At 37.9% G+C, this 22673-nt stretch overlaps 1 protein-coding gene across 5 annotated transcripts in view; it reads left to right on the top strand.

The window, feature by feature from the left end:
- Positions 1-22673, top strand: part of LOC117173202 (peroxidase-like) — a 136760-nt gene that overhangs the window by 47331 nt on the left and 66756 nt on the right. The gene's annotated exons all lie outside the window — the stretch shown is intronic.

The raw sequence follows: 22673 nt of genomic DNA, 5'->3' as shown, positions 1-22673 counted from the left end.
CGGGGTCGCCGAATACAAATCTGGCGTCCTTTGACTTTTATCGCGTCAGGTTCAAGGTCATTGGAAGGTCAAATCGAGAGAAAACGGTAAAAAAATCCAAAACAATACGTTATAGGTTTTTGGAGTCGCTAATTACGAATCTAGCATCCTTTGAACTCTATCGCTTCAGGTTCAAGGTCATTTGAAGGTCATTTGAAGGTCAAATCGAGAAAAAACGGTAAAAAAATTTTAAAAAATATGTTATAGGTTTTTGGGGTCGCTGATTATGAACCTGGTGTCCGATGACCTTTATCGCATCAGGTTCAAGGTCATTTGAAAGTCAAATCGATAACATATTTTTTTAGCGTTTTCTCTCGATTTGACCTTCCCATGACCTTGAACCTGACGCGATAAAGGTCAGCGGACACCAGGTTCGTAATCAGCGACCCCAAAAACCTATAACATATTTTTTTTTTAATTTTTTACCGTTTTTTCTCTATTTGACCTTCAAATGACCTTCAAATGACCTTGAACCTGAAGCGATAGAGTTCAACGGATGCCAGATTCGTAATTAGCGACTCCAAAAACCTATAACGTATTTTTTTGGATTTTTTTACCGTTTTCTCTCGAGTTGACCTTCCAATAACCTTGAACCTGACGCGATAAAAGTCAAAGGACGCCAGATTTGTATTCGACGACCCCGAAAACTATAGTAAACCTGAGCTAACCTCAGAATACATGTTTAAGAGTGTCAAATCTCTCGAAAATACAGTTAGTGGGTAGTGGTGTTTCCTATATTTGTAGGGGGTGGGGGTGGCTGGGGGGTGGAGGGTAGTCCGTTTAGCGTGTAATCGACTCGGGATACTTATAAGATACTACCATGATTTTTTCAGATTTTTTGGTCCAAAAATAAATTAGGCCAAAAACCGGCCTTACCGACCGACCCTCCTCCTTTGTTCAAATTATGAAAAAGTATATTAAAATATCACAAGTATTGTATATGTTCGTTATTAGCAAAAATGCGATGTCGAAAAATGTGTCCGGTTCAGTATTTATAAGGTTTAATAATGTAATAAAAGTTTGATTTTCAAAAGTATTGTGATTTTTAGCGTATTTAATATTTATGATACTATGTTTAGTTGTATTCTGTTATGTATTATCTAATTAAAAATGCATTGTCGTTTTGTGTAAAAATGATTGAAAATAGGAAATTTATCGCTTTGCAGGCAAACTTGTTTATATTTCAAAAATAAATTTGTTAAAAGAGAGAAAAGATCTATTTCTAGTGTATTTTAGAAAGATACAGAAATTTAATTTTGAGGTTACGGTCTTTTTCCAACACCCTTAATTTTTTTTATTAATCTCCCAAACTACATCAATTCTTCTTCTTTCAAGTTTATTATAATACGCAAATGAGAAAACTTATTCTTTAAACTATTATTTAAAAACGTACAATAATAGATGTCGATTACTGATTCAAATTTGCGCGGGCTCACCCGGCGAAATGGTGGGGATGAAGCGTGACATTCTGCTCGTTGTGTATATTTATAATTTCAAATTTCCGCAAAATAGTATTCAATCAGCAAGAGCTTATATGCCTAACAACAAAATTCTCTAGCTTTACGACTTACTAGTCGAAGGTGGAACTCTGCAAGATGTCTACTGACCCTCCAGTTATAGACGCTGCAAATGATTTCACTTGTATCAGACTTTTGCAGTCAGTCACCTGCTGGGAACCTCACGGTTCTAAGTCAGGGATGTACGTCAATTAGCGCGCGTCTCGCTAAGAATAGACGTGGATAAACGGAGGATTTATTTGGATAGAATGACTTGGATTCAAGAAGATAGGGCTATCTCACATTTAAAAAAAGTTATAAATGGATTCACTTCGACAGGAAAATAGGTATTCAAAAAGATAGACACAATTTTGGTTTGCCCAACGAATAGAAAAGGATAGAGGTGAATAAGTGAAGGATTGATTTAGATAGAAAGACTGGGATTCAAGAAGATATGGCTATCTTATATTTACAAAAGTTAGAAATGGATTCACTAGCATAGAAAAATAAGGATTAAAAAAGATAGACGTAATTTAATATTGCCCAACGGATATAAAAGGATAGAGTTGGATAGGGTGTGGATTAATTTATATAGAAAGACTGAGATTCAAGAAGATTAGGCTATCTTTGATTTTGGAAAGGACAAAAAAATTTAATGAGATAAGAAGAAAGGAATTGAAAAATAATGACAAGGTTTTCGATTGTCTAACGGATAGAAAAAGATAAGCGTGGATAAGCGAACGTTTCATTTTGAAAGAAACACTAGAATAAGGATTGGGACTGGAAAGAAAAGGATACATGTAAACAAGGGGTGGGTAGATATTGATAGGAAGATTGGGATTTAAAAAAATAGAGGTAGATGTAGATTGGAAGAAAGATAGAAAATGATCCAAGGGATAGACCTGGGATCAAGATGGATACATCGGTTCTTTCCATTTTAATCTTAAAGATAGAAAATGATTCAAACACATAGAGACTCTATCCATTTACTTCCAACAGGGTTAGGTCATATGATCTGGACGACTTAAAGGTCACCCTGAGATAACCTTTAAGGTTTTGACCTAAGACCTAAGGTTTTGATAGTTATAAGAACAGCATTATTAGAATATGTTCCACTTTGGACAAAGTACTGTAAGTATTTCGTTTTGATAAGAGTCTAAACTTTGACCTTGACCCTGCCCTGGCGGCCTTTTGAAGCTCAAGACCGCTCAGGTGAGTAAGTGTATGAGACTTTTGTTTTGACCTTGGATAAGGCTAAAAGTAAATCAAACTTTTGTAAAAAAGTGTTTTATCATTATCATATTCTGTAACGAAAATGTAAAAAAATTTGTAAAAAATAATATTCTTAATATAAAAACTAGAGATCTCCTTTTTTAGTTTATTCTATTTTTTTGTCTGGTTTTGGATATAATAACTTCATGCTGTTATTTTCAATGTAAAACAAATTAATATGGGTTCCCATCAGTAGTATCGTCTTAGTAGCATTCGAGACTGTCTTCCTTGAATTAATTAATATTTTGAATTATTAGTCTTAGTCGTTGGAATTGGATCTAACGTTTTTGCAAGCAGAATTAGGGTTCTTAAACAAAGATTGCCGCCAGCGAATCTACTAAGCGTTTTGCCTAGCGTTTGCAAATTGCTGCTAATCATTAAACAGAAATATCGTGGAAGATTATCAAGTGGGATACCACAATCAATAAGAATTAACGCATCTCTGTTATGAAAGTACAGAATATGAAACCAAAATTAAAAAGGGACAAAAATTCAGGACGAAGTTTTCTGCAAAGTATCCTAGCACACAGGAAGTGTATGTAAGGAAACTAATCTTTAAGTTTAACGGAATCAGGGTTAATCTTATAAGTTTAAATGACTTAGCAATATATATTAAAAGGTAGATTGATTCAGTGTGGAAAAACATCTGTAATGAATTACAGAAAACCGCATCACACGAGAAAGTTGTATCAAAATGGAAGTAGCGCAGAAGATTCCTAATGACTAACTCCTTCTGGAAGATGTAGAAAGCGAAGACCTGATTGAAGCTGAAGGCATAGGGGCTATGTATAATAAACATAAAGTTACTAGATCCACTTAAACCACACCTGGGAATTAATAACATTGATATAAAATATGTAAATCACAAAGAATCTGCATGCCCTAATAGAAGACCGGAACAGCTCTGTTGTAGCGTGCAGCTGTGGCAGCCGTTAGAAGATTTGGTCGCAGATCTAGACCTATAAATGCAGTCTTCCAAAGGGAGAGACTGGATGATTTTATTGTCAGACTGCGTTAGTGCAAGAAAAGTTCTGCAAGAAGGAACCAAAATCCAACCTTTCACTGAAGTATCTTAATCAGAACACATTTCTAACTATGGGTCGGATGTTTCGGGAAAAACGAACAAAATCAGCTTAGATGCTGCGTATTTTAAACTAGAAAAAGCAAGAGCTTAACGCTGAAATGGAGCTGACTAACATCACATATACATACATTTCAGCGCATTTAAAGATGGCAAGTAACTAAAAAACTCAAAGATACGAAGTATATGTTGTCTAAAAACCAGACGCTTAAAAAATTTTAAAATAATTTTTAGAGATTAGAAGGTTTAGAAGGTCCGACAAGATAAAAAAATTGAACCGTGTCGTGGGACACGCAATTCTAAAAGTTTACACACACGAACACACACACACATACACACACACGCGCGCGCGCGCGAGACAGTACGCGTCCTGCATTCTGTATGTGATTGACTACATCACATCTGGCAGGAATTTTACCGCTAAGGTTCGAAAGTTCGCTCGCAAACTCCGGACCCGTTATCACACACTTAACAAGTCAAAACTGCTGACCATCAGGCAGCATATTGTTGAGAGAATACGGATACTATCTGACGCTTAGAGAAGTCTAGAGCGGAGGGAGAGGTGGGTCAGAGAAAATCAACAGTTTCTCCCTGACCCATCTCGACTCTACCAAGACCCTCTAGTTACGGTCGAACACCCACTCAAACCAGAGAAGGTCGAAGTATTTTGGAGGGAAGTCTACGAAGTGGAGCATAGACTGGACGAAGACTCAGAAAATATAAATAGCTTCAAGGAGCTATGTGATGCGCTTATAACACCTGATAAAGAATGCCCACCCATCAGTACCGAGAAGGTGAAAAAAGTATTAAGAGGGATAAAGAACTATTGCGCACCGGGACCAGATTTAGCAAAACCTTCTGGTGGAAGAAGTTTTCTTTAACCCATCAGCACTTGGCCCGTATTTTCACCTCATATTTAAAGTCGGAAGAGCCGATTCCAGAGTGGTTGGTGGAAGGGCGCACAATACTCCTGCCGAAAATAGGCAACTTAGCTGACCCGAAGAACTACAGGCCAATAACTTGTCTGAACACGCTTTATAAGATATTCACAGCTATCCTAAATGATAGGATTGTTCGGGCCAGGATTGATTATCGGAAAGCTTTCGATTCGACATCCCATAGACTTATCATCTGTCTTTTGAAAATCTTAAACGTTCATCTGCAAATAGTTAGGTGCATAGAGAGATTGATACCGCTTTGGAAAACCAAAATTACTATCTCGTCTGGAAAAAATCGTGTGACAACTAACAAGGTCACCTTTCAGAGAGGTGTCTTTCAGGGAGACACTATAAGTCCACTCCTCTTTTGCCTTACATTATTGCCACTATCTCTAGCACTTCGCCATTCCGACGGGTACTTGTGCGGCAAATCTGCAGATCGAAAGTACAAGGTCACTCATGTATTTTACATGGACGATCTTAAGATTTATGCTAAAAACAAAGAAAAACTACATCTAGCTCGAGGGATTGTCGAATGATATGCTAATGAAATTGAAATGGAATTTGGGTCAGACAAGTGCGCCAAGGTTTATTTGAAGCAAGGAAAACGTAATGGCATCCCTGAAGATCCTGAGCTAGTTGATAGAAGCGCTATGCGACACCTTTGCGCTGGAGAGGCTTCTACATACCCTTGATATCGGGACAAGAAAGGTTATGCACATAAACAAAAGCATGCATCTTAAGTCTTCCGTTCCGCGAATGTACATCTCACGCCGTCAAGGTGGTCGCGGAATATTGAGTTTTGAATTTCTTCACAACAGGATTATTCTGGGTACAGCACATAGAGTTGCAAATGGAAGAGACCCTCTTATTAAAATGGTCAGGAATCACGAAGAAGTGGGCAAAGGAGCGTTTTTGTACAAAGCAGCGGAGGAGGCTGCTGAAACACTTGGACTGAACTTCAGTATTAGGGGTGAGCAAAATGCATCAAATCTTATATTTCTCGAGTACTCACTCCTTAAAGCCCGGATTAAGAAAGCAAAAGAGAAAAACTTTCGTGAACAGCTCCTAGATAAGAGGATGCACGGTATCTTCCACAGAAATGTGAAGGATCAGTCAATGTCTTGTGAGCTAACGTTTGCTTTCCTTAAATCGCCCGGATTGAAGTCTGGTACGAAGGGTCTTATTCTTGCATGCCAAGACGGTGTAATTTTTACCTTAACATACCGTCGCTACATTTTGAGCCAAGGCATTCCTGATGATAGCTGCAGGGCGTGCCATGCACACCCCGAGCATTTAGTTCAGATACTATCTAGTTGTCCAACTCACGCGGGAACGACCTACATTCAAAGGCACATTGGGGCAATAAGAGTGCTTTATTACCATCTCTGTCACTCTTACGGCATTAACCTTAATATCGCTCCTCTAAATGCTCTTAGGGAAATAGAGTCAATTGTCGAAAATGGGAAGTGCCGCATATACTGGAACTTTATATTCTCGACAACTGTTTCTGTTGCTCACTCGAGGCCTGACATGGTTCTTTTTGACTTCGAGAAGCGAACCATGTTCGTTATGGAATTTTCCGCACCAGCTGATAAAAATATCATAGCCAAGGAGAATGAGAAGAAAGAGTGGTATCGATAACGCATTCTTCACCTGAAACAATACGCACCTCAAAATCACATTTCAGTCATAACACAGGCCCACAAAAAATAGTTATCTGCACCTGACAAGTGACCAGGCTACCCTTATGGATTTTGAGCCGCTGAATCCGAAAATGGCCTCAGAATTCGTCCTACACGTCTCAGTTTTTCCCCAGATGCCATACAAACACAGGCCATACAAAAAATTTGTCTGCCCGAGACAAGTGACTACTATAGCAGGCTGAAAAATGCAAAAAAAAAGTAAGGATTTTTGGGTACATTTAAGAACAGTCAAGTCTAGAACATTATTTCTTATACAAGGGCTGATGGGAAAATTTTGAAAAAATTCAAGAGTATGAGGAAAACTCTTGTCAACCAATTGCAGTTGAGAAATTTGAAAAATAATAAAAATTGTTGCTTAAAAGTACAAAAATGTGCAACTATATTATCTTCAGTTCTAATACAGATATTCAAGCGATTCAAACTGCAAACTGTAATGGATAGGCTCTGTATTTATTTTCAATCACCCGCAAGGATGTGTTGGACTTATTTTTTTTGAAAAGCGCGATATTTTTAGACATTTTTTTTTTTTTTTTGGTAAACAAGTGACAGAAAGCAGGGGGCCCCCGTTTTTTGTACTGTCGACCGTTGGTCTCTTTCTTCGGCCGGTGGCCAGGTGCCATCCAAGCATTCTTTCTGTCACTTGTTTTACAATAAAAAAAATGTATAAAAATATCGTGATTTTCAAAAAAAATAAGACTAACAAGTCCTTCGGGTAACTAAAAATAAATGCAGAGCCTATCGATTACAGTTTGCAGATTGAATCGCTTTAATATCTGTATTAGAACTGAAGATGATATAGTTGCACATTTTTGTACTTTTAAGCAACAATTTTTATTATTTTTGAAATTTCTTAACTGCAACTGGTTCACAACAGTTTTCTTCATACTCATGAATTTTTTCAAATTTTTCCCATCGACCCTTGTATAAGAAATAATGCTCTAAAGTTGAGTGTTCTTAAATGCAACCACAATCCTTACTTTTTTTACATTTTTCAGTCTGCTAAGCACAAAATTTCTGTTACATGAACGTCTTCAAGCTCATTAACGTAGAACACTTTCAGCTTTTAAATGAATTTTTTTTCGTTGCGCTGGTTCTTTTTATGACTGAGTTGTTAAGCTTCTCGCCGACAGTAGGCTACCCTTAAGGATTTTGAGCCGCTGAATCCAAACCTGGCCTCAGAATGGATCTTACGCGTCTTAGTTTCCACCTGGATGCAGAAAATAAGGAAAACCCTAGGGATAACTTGCACATTATTTTGATGATACCAGTATACGCGCCCTAGGCTTTCCCTGCATTTTGCATCTAGACAGAAAATGGAACAGACGTGAAAAATTTGAGGTTCACATTTAGATTTAGCACGCAAAACAGGAAAGGATATGGCCTTTTTGTTATTTTTTCACATACAAATCTATACAATATGAGAAGGACCTTCAATTTCCCTAGAATCACTCAAGCTAAGGGAAACATAAGGGACACTAGAGAATTTCTGTGTACAATTTAAGTCTCTATAAGTCGCGGCACTTCAAAATATAACATCCATCTGCCTATTTTTGCGTATACTGGTATTATCAAAATAACGTCCAGAATATCCCTAGGTTTTTGCCTATTTTCTGCATCTAGGGTAAAACTGAGACGCGCAAGATCAATTTTGAGGCCAGATTTGGATTCAGCGACTTAAAATCCAGAAGGGTATCCTAGTCACTTTTTTCGTGCAGGCAAAGTTTTCGTATGCCCTCTGTGATAAGAAAATCCCTAGGCTCTTCTCGACTTTTCGCATATAGGGAGGAAATAGTAGAAGCTCGAAAAAATGAGGGGTCAAAGGACCCTGCACTAAATGTATGGGAAAATGGCTTTCGGTGGATTTAGCTGAAACTTTGTAATTTTTAAGGTTATAAATGCTGGATGAAATATCCGTAAAAAAATCGAAAGTTTAAGCGCTAAGCGCTCAAGATTAGTGAATAAAACGAATTTAATAGAAATCACGGTTCGGATCGTGGTCTGTCATATTTTCGCCTACACCGTTGACTCATATAGCGCGCTTCTCAAAACGATCAAATGCCAAGCGCCCAAGATTTTAACATGACTAATTAATCATTTCTTTAAAGGCAGAAATGGTACCCAAAGTAATATTAGTAACTAGTGCGCACATTCCGATAATAACAGTGTACCCTTCGCAAGAGGGCCGAACGCTAAGCACCCATGATTAGCGAATAGAACCAATTCCAGTAGCTTTTGCGAAATATTAAACTATTTCTGGCTCTTGATTCGGGTTCGCTTGTTCACCTCTATTAACAGCGTCTAGAATCCTTTGTAGCAAGGAAGTTTGAGGATACTTCACGTGTTGCTGGTGACGTGCATAACCCAGGAACCGTAAAACGCCTGCACTATGTGCGCAAGGGCCGCAAGAGTTCTGGCTCTTGACTTACATGTGCAGTAATAACCGAGAAGCGTTTCGTTACTGTCTGGTTCTATGTCATTGATTTCATTGAACGCTATCTACAGCTGGTACCTTGTCGCATTTTGGAAACGAAAAATAATACTTGTAGTCTGATCAAACAAGGTTCATTAAGTTGCGTATCTAGTTGAAACTCCTCATCTTCTTCTCGTTGCAGCTATTCTTGAATGTAAGATGCGGCAACTTCTATTTGATACACGCCAATTGTTATGTCACCTATTTCTTCCAATGTAAGGGGAGGAAATTTTGGTACTTGAAGTTTATGCAGGCGCTTCCAATTTGCATTTCCGTAGCGCATATTGTCCACTTCAACGCGCGCTTGCACAATATTTGGCTCATGAGCTCTCGTTAAATATTTTCTTGCAATCGCTGCTGTAGCGACTTGAATCTCGATAACAGGATGGTATCGATTAATTATGGTACCAGCAATACGAAAGAAGTCCCTTAGATTGTGTACATGAGCCATCGGAATGGTTTTCTCAAAGAACTTGAAAATGGACTTTATGTGGCCATCTCTGGATTCCACTATCCATCTAGATTTCGTTATTAGCCGAGCTTCGTTTGCTTCTTCCGTTACCAATTGACTCTGTCCTTGTTGGAGAAATGATGGTATCTTGGACACAATTTACAGGAGCAATAGCTTCAACCTCTTCATCAGTGAAACTATCCTCATTATTGAACGCCGCGGCCGTGTGAACATTTGCTTCGTTACGAAGTAGCTGCAAAAACAGAAGTAACTGCTGTCCCGGAATCATATACGGTCTATAAATCGCTTGTAGTCCAGGAAGCAAGGGGTCTAAGATGAAACGATGTTCATCCAAATGATTTAAGCATGCTCTTGTTTCTTCTGGAATGAAAATGTCCATGACAATAAAAGCGTTAACTCTACATTCAATTAAATTTCTTGGAGTATTAACATCAGCATTACAGAACATGCACGTTTGCCTGCCAGTTTGTGTAAGAACATTCAGTCTTAAACAGCCTGGGTCACGTTGGAGCTCCTCTATCTCATTGCGAATCGATTGATTGCAATTGAGACATAACCTACTTTCATCGGCGACTTCAAGTGGTGGTCTTCGAAGTTGAAGGCGTCTAAAAATTGCAATGTTTTGCCTATCAGGATTATTATTTCCCTCAATTCGAGCCATTTGTCCAGGCTGATAGACTCTATCGCACACATAGCAATTAACTCGAACTCTGGAAGCCATTTTTTAAACCATAAGAGAAACAAGCTCTTATGGTCTTGAAAGGCAGAGAAATGTATTAATAAAACGAAAGAAAAATTCAGAAACAACAAAATAAAACAAATAAACACAAGAAACTAAACACAAAGAGGGAATAAGAAATACAACACAATTAATACAGAAGGGAACAGTTAAGAATTTTTTTTCTAAGCTTACCAATAAAATTACTATCCGCTCTCGAGACCTTTCACAAAAGAAGTGACAAGCATATCATCGTCAATGGAAATAATAAGTGAATGTTGTATAATATATGTTAATTATATATATATATATATATATATATATTCGGTTTTTATTCCTCTAGAATCAAACCGAAGGGCCTATGACAAAGCCACCGAACGCGTTCTCCGGTTGCGGATAGAGGGTCCCTGTACCAAGGGTTTCTGCTGAATATGGTTACAAAAATAAATAGGCAGTCGCGGACAATTGTCCAGGGGTGTTCCCGAAGGAATTAACCCCCAAGCGGAGCTGTGCAAACCGTTCCGAAAGCTGAATGGCACCTAGGTGAGGTGTCTAGAACGGTGACTCTGGGAAACCGGGCGACCTCTCAGAGTACGCAGCCTTATCCTTGTATGAGGGACTCTACAAGGATGGACGAACCACTTTCCATAGCTTCTCGTGGGAACAACAATGACAACACCAAACATAGTTGTAGTAAGTGCGGTTCAAAACAACAGAACGCGCAGGGCTCCCGACAATGGGTCGGCCAACAATGCCGACCAATCTAGAGCTGGGGGAGCCAATAAAAATGGATTCAATGCGATGGATCGGCGGGATCTCGCAGCCTTTGGGAGGAAGGAGCGTCTGAATCACGACTTGCTAGAGTGCTACGATGCGAGTGTGGCCCATGAACTGGGTTACATGGCATGACTGCATGCTCTATGGTGCGAGAAACACCCGGAGCTATCGCAGTTTTCGTAGCAACGTCTGCGAAACTATGCTGAACTACTCCGTAAAAGGGGCTATGTAAGCGGAACGCCTACTCTGCCACAGCTAGAACAAGCCGGCAACAAAGAAAGAGAGGCCACACTAAGACCAACCGCGGGCAGGCATCCAATAGATAAAGAGCGATGCTTTACGCCCCGGAGAAACATCAACACCAAGGTTTCTCTCAAGCCTAAAGATCTGGCTGAAATGGATGACGATCTTCGTGGACATTTTTCCGGTGAATCCGATCTCTGGGCTATCAATTATTGTGTGTATAAAGCAGCGAGAGCTTTGGCCGATGCGAACCGTAAAACAAAACTGACGGCTGATCATAAGACGAAAAGACGAATGCATCAACTTGCCATAAAGATAGGCTGGGCAAGACAGTACGCGTCCCGCATTCAATGTGTGATTGACTACATCACATCTGGCAGGAATTTTACCGCCAAGGTTCGAAAGTTCGCGCGCGAACTCCGGACCCGTTATCACACACTTAACAAGTCAAAGCTGCTGACCATCAGGCAGAATATTGTTAGAGAGAATACGTATACTATCTGACGCTAAGAGAAGTCTAGAGCGTAGGGAGAGGTGGGTCAGAGAAAATCAACAGTTTCTCTCTGACCCATCTCGACTCTTCCAAGACCCTCCAGTTATTGTCGAACACCCACCCAAACTAGAGGAGGTCGAAGTATTTTGGAGAGAAGTCTACGAAGTTTAGCATAGACTGGAAGAAGACTCAGAAAATATAAATAGCTTCAAGGAGTTATGTGTTGCCCTCATAACACCTGATAAAGAATGCCCACCTATCACTACCGAGGAGGTGAAAAAAGTATTAAGAGGGATGAAGAACTATTCCGCACCGGGACCAGATTGTATCAAAACCTTCTGGTGGAAGAAGTTTTCTTCAAACCATCAGCATTTGGCTCGTATTTTCACCTCATATTTGAAGTCGGAAGAGCCGATTCCAGAGTGTTTGGTGGAAGGGCGCATAATACTCCTGCCGAAAATAGGCAACTTAGCTGACCCGAAGAACTACAGGCCAATAACTTGTCTGAACACGCTTTATAAGATATTCACAGCTATCCTAAATGATAGGATTGTTCGGGCAATTGAACCTGTGTGGCAAGAAATGTATGAACAACCAGGCTCAAAGAAAGGCGTAGTCGGATGACGGGAGAACCTGCTCATCGATAGATGTGTCTACAAATATGCAGCATTCTACCAGCGTGACCTATCGATGGTCTGGATTTATTACCGGAAAGCTTTCGATTCGACATCCCATAGACTTATCATCTGTCTTTTGGAAATCTTAAAGGTTCATCCGAAAATAGTTGGGTGCATAGAGAGATTGATGCCGCTTTGGAAAACCAGATTTACTATCTCATCTGGCAAAAATCGTGTGACAACTAACAAGGTCACGTTTCAGAGAGGTGTCTTTCAGGGCGACACCATTAGCCCACTCCTCTTTTGCCTTACATTATTGCCACTATCTCTAGCACTTCGCCATTCCGACGGATACTTGTGGGGCAAATCTGCAGATCGAAAGTACAAGGTCACTCATGTATTTTACATGGACGATCTTAAGATCTATGCTAAAAACAAAGAAAAACTATATATAGCTCGAGGGATTGTCGAACGATATGCTAAGGAAATTGAAATGGAATTTGGGTCAGACAAATGCGCCAAGATTTATTTGAAGCAAGGAAAACGTAATGGCATCCCTGAAGATCCTGAGCTCGTTGATAGAAGCGCCATACGACACCTTTACGCTGGAGAGACTTATACATACCTGGGCGTGCCACAGAGCAGAAGAACGAGCTCAGATCTCTTGATATCAGGACAAGAAAGGTTATGCACATGAGCAAAAGCATGCATCTTAAGTCTTCCGTTCCGCGACTGTACATCTCACGCCGTCAAGGGGGTCGCGGAATATTGAGTCTTTAATGTCTTCACAACAGGATTATTCTGGGTACAGCACATAGAGTTGCAAGACCACGATCTGAACCGTGATTTCTATGTTGACATCGTTTTTGTAACAAAATCTGTTGTAATTCGTTTTATTCACTGATCTTGAGCGCTTAGCGCCGCATAGCGCTAAAACTGTCAATTTTTTGGATTTTTTACGGATATTTTATCCGGCACTTATAACCTTAAAAATTACAAAGTTTCAGCTAAATCCACCGAAAGCGAAAGCCTTTGCCTTATCTTTTGCTTCATAAGCCAGTATAACATGTGCAAGACCTTTAATTTCTGTCGAATAATCCTAGCTAGGGAAAACGGAAAGCACACGGGGGAATTTTTGTGTTTCAATTTGATCTATAAGAGTCATAACACATAAGAATATGACACCAGTATGTTTATTCTTCTGCATACTGGTACTAGCAAACTAATGTCCAGAAAAGCCCCAGTTTCCCCCCGTTTACTGCATCTAGGGGTAACTGAGACGTGTAGGATAAATTCTGAGGAAAGATTTGGATTCAGCGGCTCAAAATATATAAGGGTAACCTAATGACTTGTCTCGTGCAGAAGCATCTTTTGTGTGGCCTGTGACAAAAGTGAGAAAGTCGTCCAATTTCACTGAAAATTGATACTCGGATCTTTTCCTGGTCGGTATCTTCGAATCTACAATAGAAATACGACGACAGTGTTAGCGCTATCCAACTTCTGCTGGGGCGAACTCAGAAAATTTATCGGTTGTTGCGATTCTTAACTTTCCTGTCATACAATTGAGGCTCCGGATGCAAACAGGAGATACATAATTATTTTGCTAGAGTTGGGAGGCCTCTGAGCACTTAAAAATGAAGTCTCGAATTTTAATTGTTAAGATACTAGGCAGTCTGATAAGTACCTGAAAATTCTAAGAGATGGCATTAGTATTCCCTAATGTGAACCATTTTCGTCGAGCTTGGTAGTTCAAATGACGCCTGCCAAAACTTCAGCCATTTATGTTTACGCATTTACAAGTTAAAGCACTGAAAAGCGACTAACCTCCGAGTTTTTTTTAATATGGAAAAATCTGAGTTTTGAGTTTTGATCAAACACTACTATCTTCGCAAGAAAACGATATCCGAGACCAAGGCCAAGCTGGATAAGTATTACCCGGACACTGCCCCGTCGATTGGAACGACTCATAAGTGGTTTACCGATTTTCGTTGAGGCCGTACGAGCACAGTTGATGCTGAACGATCTGGGCGCCCAAGAGAGGTCACTATACCAGAAAAGGTCGAAAAAATCCATGATATGATGTTGAATGATCTCAAAGTGAAATTGAGAGAGGTAGCTAATGCTGTAGGCATATCATTGGAACGTGTGGGCAATATCGTGCATTCAGTTGTGGGCATGAAGAAGCTCTGCGCGCGATGGGTGCCGCGTTTGCTCACAGTGGACCAAAAACGAATTCGTGTGACAACTTCCCAGCAGAATTTGGCATTATTTTCGCGTAAGCCGACCGAGTTTTTGCGCCGATTCATAACCATGGATGAAACCTGGATCCACTACTACACTCCTGAGTCAACGCAACAGGCAAAACAGTGGGTTCCATCGGGCCAAAGTGCTCCGGAGCGTCCAAAAACGCATTTGAAGAAGAAAAAACCGCTTTATCATCACGACAATGCACCTGTTCATTCATGCTTAGTTGCACAAGCAAAGTTGCATGAAATCGGCTTCGAATTAGTTTCTCAGCCACCGTATTCACCAGACCTGGCCGCCAGCAACTATTACTTGTTCCCTAACCTGAAGAGATGGCTCACCGGTAAGAGTTTTTACTCAAATGAGGAGCTCATAGCTGAAACTGAGGCGTATTTTGGAGACCTTCCGATCGAGTACTTTTCGGACGGTATCAAAAAGTTAGAAAATCGTTGGACTCACTGTATCGACCTAAAAGGAGAGTATGTTGAAAAATAAAACCGACTTTGGTCAAAAAAACGTCTCCGTGTTTCATTTTTCAGGGACTTATCAGACTGCCTAGTATATATTCACAATACAAATTTAATTCCGCATCTTTTTCCTTCCATAAGAAAAGTTGTACCTTTTTTATTTTTCGAATTATCTACGAAAAACTAATTTTTTCTCTGATTAAAATATTTTGCATTTTTTTACTTCAACTTGCAACGACATGGGAAGTTTTCAATATTTTGTAATAAAACTGATAAAAAATATGTTTTAATTTGCTGGCGCCATGGATTTTCTCCCGCATAGACTACGACCCGGCAGGTTACCTGTTGCCCCAGCGTTAGTTACAAGTGTGTCTCACAGCGAGTTTTCATTGAAGAAAAAGAAATATTTATTACAAATAATTATTTTTCATTTTTCTCGTATTTTAATTGCAAAAACGCGGCTGGCTGTGAGACACAATTGCATCTAACGCTGGGGTAGCGATTTGCCGGTTGGGCCGTAGTCTACGCGGCAGAAAATCTATTGCGCCAGAAAATTAAAACATCAACAGTTTGTTAACTACTATTCCAATTGAGCTAAAACATTCCACAAAACTTCCTTGAACCTTCCTGAAGAACTTTCTCATTGACAGTTTTCGCTTGCTCAAAATTCGCTCGACTCCTAAAACGTTGGAAGTTGTTTGTGCACGAATTATGCACCGTTTCGGAAAAAAAATTATAAAAAAGTTTTTTAATAAACATTTTGAACTTTGGCAAAAGTCATCCGTTGAAGAACATGATAATGCACATTTGTGATCAGTTTTATTACAAAATCTTCAAAATATTTTAATCAGAGAAAAAAAGACAGTTTTTCATTAATAATTAGCAAAATAAAAAAGCTACAACTTTTTATGAGCAAAATAATTCTATATCTCCTTTTTGCATCCGAAGCCTCAATTGACGAGATTTATATCGCTTTATGTATTTAGTAAATTTGTTTGTAGTTTATGTCAAAATGGCAGTTTCCCCTACTATTCAATTAATTGTTTCTTACAATCAACACATTAGTAAAAGTGTCACTAATCCAGATTTCGGTTATTGAGTCACAAATTCCCACGTAGGACCACCTTAAAATGAAGCTTGGTAGATTATCTTACGGCCATATCTATCTTTATGGTTCTTTTTCGAGTATTTAAATTTTGTTTGACTTCCGACATTAAGCATTCCAGTGTTTTTAGAATAGACTTTTATTAATTCGAACTTTGTTTATTCATATTCACAAATTACAATTTTTTCCACTCGTTATTGAAATGCTGTTTTCCGCTAACAAAGAAGCATGACGTCACCGGCGTATTGATGGAAAGAAACAATTGAATAACGGATATGCAAACTATCATTTTTTTAAAAAGAATTTTAGAAAGATCGAATTAACAAAGTTCGTATTAGTGCTAGTCGTTGTTCAAAAAAGAAAATTGAAAGCTTGATGTGACAAGGGTGGTCCTACATGGAAAAATTTGTCCTTAAAAAAGTCAAAAACTAGTTCGAGGGTGGAGTGAAAACTTTCCGGCCTGATAATAAGAACATTATATTTTCAGATTTTGTAAATGTTTTAAAATAATCTCCAACATACCTGTGTGGAAAAATTTCGGGGCGCTGGCCAAGCGCTGTCCAGATCGTCTTGTGTCTGGTCAGACGCTGGACAGACGGTCTAATAGCGCCGTTGGCCAGAAGTGTAACGCCTAAACCATGAGATGGACTAGATTAGATGGCGCTGACCAGCCGCTGAGCAGCTCGACCAGAATAGACGAGCTGATCAGACGCTGCCCAGACGTGTAACGCTTTTACCACGCGATGGTCTAGATTCGACCGTACAGAAAGAGGAGGGAAAAAAGTATTAGAACTTCATAGATATAATCTCTAAGTAATAAAAAACTTTAATAATATATTATACACATTATAGTATATATATTTTGTAATACCTTATTATATAATATATTGCACTATTCTGATTGCTATAAACAAATATAATGTATAAGAAATATGATGATAAATGAGATAATTCCTGTTATATTATTCGATTAGTTATTCGATTATTATATTGTTAGAACATGTTAATATAATAATTTTAATCATTTGTAATCATGTCAAACTAAATTTTGTTCATTTGTCCATAATCGTAGACAGTGTACGATAATTTTTGTTTGTACGAGAAGTGAAAAAACAGATAGAAATTTAAAATCGAGCTGGAAATTGGGTTTAAGTGTCACGGAAAATTGCGTAACCCTATACAGTGTGCGTATTAATTTTCATATACTTTGGTATTCTTAATAAAATACTATTCTTAACAGTGTTCAACGTTTCGATGCATTTTTAGGAATAATTTTAAGATTATTAAATCACTACAGCATTCAAAAGTCGAGCTGGAAATGTAGTTTTAGAGTCACGGAAAATTCCGTATCGTGTGTGCTTTACTTTTCATATACATTGGTATTTGAAATTTCATACTATTCTTAACAATATTCAATGTTTCGATACATTTCTAGGGATAATTCTTAGGTTATTAAATCACTAAAGCATTCAAAAGTTGCGGAAAAGTAGTTTTAGAGTTACGGAAAATTCCGTAATCGTAGAGTGTGCTTTACTTTTCATATACATTGGTATTTGATATTCCATACACAAAAGCAAAAAACATTTAGTGTACCGATATCCTTGTCGGAATCTACGTCTCTTGCCTTTTACGAATAGAAAATTCTACATTGTTAATTTATCTTCAGATTAAAAACCAAAAGCATTTAGTGTACTGATAGCATTGTCAGAATGTACGTGGAGTTACTCGTAGGACAAAAGAAGAAATGGAGAAAATTTTTAAATCTTTCAAACACCACGATTATAAACGTTTATATCATAAATAACCATAAATAACTATACTCACTTGCTGCTTCTGGATGTTCAGCTGATGATTCTATTGAACTTGATGACGTCCATCCGGGCTCGTTTGAGAGCACGATGCTTTCCGACTCTTAATACAGTTGCAAATCGAGCCCGTCCTTTTCTCAAATCATTATTGTCCATCTTCGTTTTTATTAAAAATGTGGCTAGAAAAAGATTCAGTATGATGTAAAGACATATATAAAATCCTCCTCTCTGGTCTTTTGTAGGTTAGGTTGCAATTTGAGAAAGAATCAATTAATTTTATCTCATATAAGTGGATATTATATTGCTCAACAATTATAAAAAAAAACAGTTTGTATTCAAACATAGACATGTGTCAATCTGACTTCAACACAAAACTTTCCGGCAAACTTTAATATTCTTTTAGGTTTTCCGAATCATTTCTGTCTGCTGAGGAGTACACCATAAACTGTCACGATAGCACGTCCTATTTTCAACCGAGACCGTCTGAGAGGGGTCCAGCCAGACCGCTTCGATGAATCTTTGAAATTTTTGCAATCGAGTCCGTCTGAGAGGGCCAAGGCCAAGCACCCTGTCAGAACGTCTTAAGTAGACGGTCTAGATTCGGTCTAGCCAGCCGATCTCTTTGCTTAAGACTGCCACGAAATTTTTCCACACGGGTAGCATAATACATTTTTCGTAACGATGCTCTAATGCAGCGAAACCAACTTTATAGTGCGATTCTTCAAGCTCCTTAAAATACCCATTTACAGCACCAATGACTTTCTTGTTCCTCTTTAAATTTTGCCAACCGTGTCATGTTTTGAGCTTAGGCTATAGATCACAGGCACTAGGGGTTAAATCTGACGAATAAGGAACAAACATCTATCGCACAACAGATTTTTCATTCCCAAGTGGTTATGTAAAATATTGCGTAAACGTTCAGTTGAAATTTTAAGAGTTTCAACCTTTTCATTAAATTCTACTCTGCAGTCTTACAGTACAATTTTATGGATTTTTGAATATAATTTCGAGAGTTGTGACCTCATAGGGGCATCCGAAGTCTGTTTGTTCGTCAGTATTGTCGCGACCTTTCTTAAATTAAAAAAAAAAACCACTGTCTTATTGCTCAATATAACGTAGAAGAGTATTTTAGCGTTGAATTCATTTCCTGTTTGATTTCGAACGATGTTAAACCTTTCCAATAGAAGAACTTTATAAATGCACTCTTTTACATTTTTTCCATTTTTACAAAAATGACAAAGGCTTCTTCTTTAACAGGTTATCAAAAAAAACTGTTTACCTAAAAATTATTATGCAAGCTAGTAAAGTATAGTCTTATAAAATGCCCGTACGAAATTAGCCCTTCTGACAGCACGTACGTGTTAGGCCGGAAACTTCTTACCCCACCTTTGTAGCTAGGTCTCGGATACTAATTACAAAACGATTACGAATAATTGGGAAAAAATTATCAGATATCTCACAAGCTGGCCCTATAAATCAAGGAACCTGTAAAAAAACATGTTGTGCTTTGCAGATTAATATTTGTAAAGAAGTCAGGAATTTCGGGCACATTTAAGAAGAGTTAAGTTCAAAACATTCTTTTTTATACAAGAGGCAATAGGAAAAATTTAATTAATTACTGAATATTAAGACAAGATTTATGAACAAATTGTACTTAAAAAATTAAGAAATAATAAAAATTGTTGCATCAATTGCAAAAATGTATAACTATACTATCTGCATTGAAGAAACCATAAAATCAGCAACGTTTCAGCACTCACACATTTTTATTTTGGCCCAAGAAAAAAAGTTTGTTCTGTTCTTTTCTAGGAAAATGTTGATTTTTTTTTAAATTGCAAAACAAAAATTTTATGGTGGTTGTCAAAATTTTGTATTTGGATTCTTGGTTTTATTTTCAGGAATTCTTCACATTAATTTTAAAAACTCATATTTAGTCGTCAAAGTGAGCGACCTTTTGTTCGCATTAGTTCGCTAACCTCATCAGGCTAGCTTAATAAAAGAAGCACCACATACACGTCACGTTTTTGTCAAGGCAAATAATATAAGTTGACAAAGATTGAAAGAAAAAATTACCGTGAACATTTACTGGTCAAAACATAATTTTAAGGGGAGATTCTGGTGATAATTGTTCAAAAAGTCAAAAAATTTTTCTTCATATTTTGGTAGTAAATACTTCTAGAAATGGTGTTTTAAAAGTTATGCAAGCCATGGAAGTCAGGATTGGACTGCAAGCATAAATTGTATGCTGAAGAAGTCAACAACTTGCGCATTTAGAGAGCTGAAATACAAGATTCTGAAGCATCCAAAGTACACAGAACAGCCCTTAGGAACGCGAGGATACCTCAGAACGATTATAATGGAGAAGAGGAAGGGATCGTGTATGGAGCTGGCATCGCTGAATAAGTAAGATTTTTTTCAATATTTCACAAAAGAAAACTTTAACTCGATTTTCTTGAAACTACATTTTTTGACAACTTCGACAAATTTATTTGGAAACCAATGAAGCGATTGACTTGAAATTTCGATAGCTTATTCTTCAAGTGTGTCTCTATCGTGTGAACTACAATCATAAACAAATATTGTCATTTAACAAAGTTATGAAAAAATTTAAGTTACAAAAATGAGGTCAAAAAATTCAAATGTCCGCCATTTTTTTCAAAACTATACAGATTATAATTATTTTTTATTTTTGGAGTTCAGGTCAACCGTTCTCGAAATATTTGAGCGAAAGCTGGAAAGGAGGACATTTTTGACGCCACCATATTGTAAACAAATACAATGAAAAGCAAAGAAAATTTTTTTCTTCATTCGTTCAACTTCTATACTTTAGGGTAAGGGGGCAGCGTCACAAGTTTCGTCGATAAATGATGGGCTATGTAGAACAGCGTCTTATCTTGTGTCCTACATGGAAGAAGCTATTAAATATTGTTATAATCAATCCGGTCGGTATTCTTCTTGTTGGATATCTTTAAAGGTAATTTTTCCAGTACATAAAATACCACGGAAGCAAACCAGCCTATTTTCTTATCTTTAAATGTTTTGATTTTCATAAAAAGCTACAGACGGCTTTGCCCTTAGGTGAGGGGCAATGCCGACGAAATACAGCATGTTAGAAATAATTAAATTACCAAATTATTGTTTTTTTCATGTGATGAATACTTATAGAAATATGATGTAAAATAATGTAGAACTCGAAATGAGAAAAAACTTGATCAATTTAACATCTTATTAACTTAAAAAAATCATTGACTGTTCACTGGTTGGCGCTGCCCCCCCCCCTTACACTACACTGTGAATTATTTGTAAGGAACACATTATTTTTACTATGAAATAAAATTCTTTGAAGAATAAAGAAAAAAGACACGGATGACCAGGATCTCGCCTTAACGCGTCTAAGATAAGAGAAATGTGAAGAAACCATTTTTGGTTCGATTAAAATGACGCTGTAAAGTCTACTGAAGAGAGAAGAAAGCAGAGAGTGGGTATTTTTATGATATGGAGCAAGGTTTGTCCCTTCAGTAGACTTTACATCGTCTGTTCTATCAAAACAAAAATGGGTTCTTCATATTTCTCTGTTCATAGACGCGTTAAGATTTTGCTTTAATCAGTGAATGTGCACGATAATTATTGATTTAAATCTGTTTTAACTTATACTATTTGACTGTAAAAATGTGAAATTTATAAGGTGTATCTTTTAATAAATTAGCCTGATCAGGTTAGTGAATCTATGGTAACGAAACGTAGCTCATTGTTACGAATAAATATGAATTATTGACTCATTTGCCTTCTCCAATCGAAACTTCCCCAATAAACGAGGGGTGTACTACTAAAAAAATCTCGAGTTATTCCGTTAGAAATCAGCACGGAAACTGTAAGAATTTGCATAAGGCAATGTACGAGGGTAGTTCAATAAGTCCTTAGAATGACCAACAGATGGCGCGCGAATCGCCCCAAATCATATTTTTTCAGTCAGCACCACTCCCGAATAGATATATGGTGCAGTCACAGTCCACATCTTCTGAGTTTACGTGTTTTTATAACCAATTGAAAAAAAAATTGTTCGTTAAGAAAAATGGAAAAAACGAGTTCAGAGTGGTAATCAAACATTTTCATTTAAAGGGTTTAACTCCATATGAGATAAAAAATGAATTGGACTCAGTTTATGGCACATCTGCCCCTGCTTTAGCAACGGTTTATAACTGGGTAAATGAATTTAAGCGTAGTCGTACATCAATAAGTGAAGAACCACGTTCAGGAAGGCCCGTAGAAGCAAGTACTCACGAAATCATCAATAAAATCCACGATTTGGTGTTGAAGGATAGAAGATTAAATGTGCGTGAGTTAGCTGAGGCCACAAGGATATCTATAGGTGCAGTTGTTTCAATTCTACATGAAAAATTAGGCATGAAAAAGCTATCGGCAAGATGGGTGCCGCGTTTGCTCTCAGCTGAGAATAAACGCAATAGAGTGGTCGCCTCTGAGGCTCTTTTGGCGCGCATAAGTCGGAATCGTGAGGAATTTTTTCGTCGATTTGTGACTGTGGATGAAACATGGATACACCATTACACTCCTGAGACAAAGGAACAATCCAAACAGGGGATTTCCACAGGCGAACCAGCTCTAAAAAGGCAAAGACCGTAAAGTTAGCTGGTAAGGTTATGGCTACAGTTTTTTGGGATGCACGTGGAATTATACTTATTGACTACTTGGAAAAGGGTAAAACAATC

The sequence above is a fragment of the Belonocnema kinseyi genome, chromosome 5, assembly GCF_010883055.1.
Source record: "Belonocnema kinseyi isolate 2016_QV_RU_SX_M_011 chromosome 5, B_treatae_v1, whole genome shotgun sequence".
Lineage (NCBI taxonomy): Eukaryota > Metazoa > Arthropoda > Insecta > Hymenoptera > Cynipidae > Belonocnema > Belonocnema kinseyi.
Note: the sequence above shows the minus strand (reverse complement) of the source record. Positions and strands in the feature narration are given on the sequence as shown.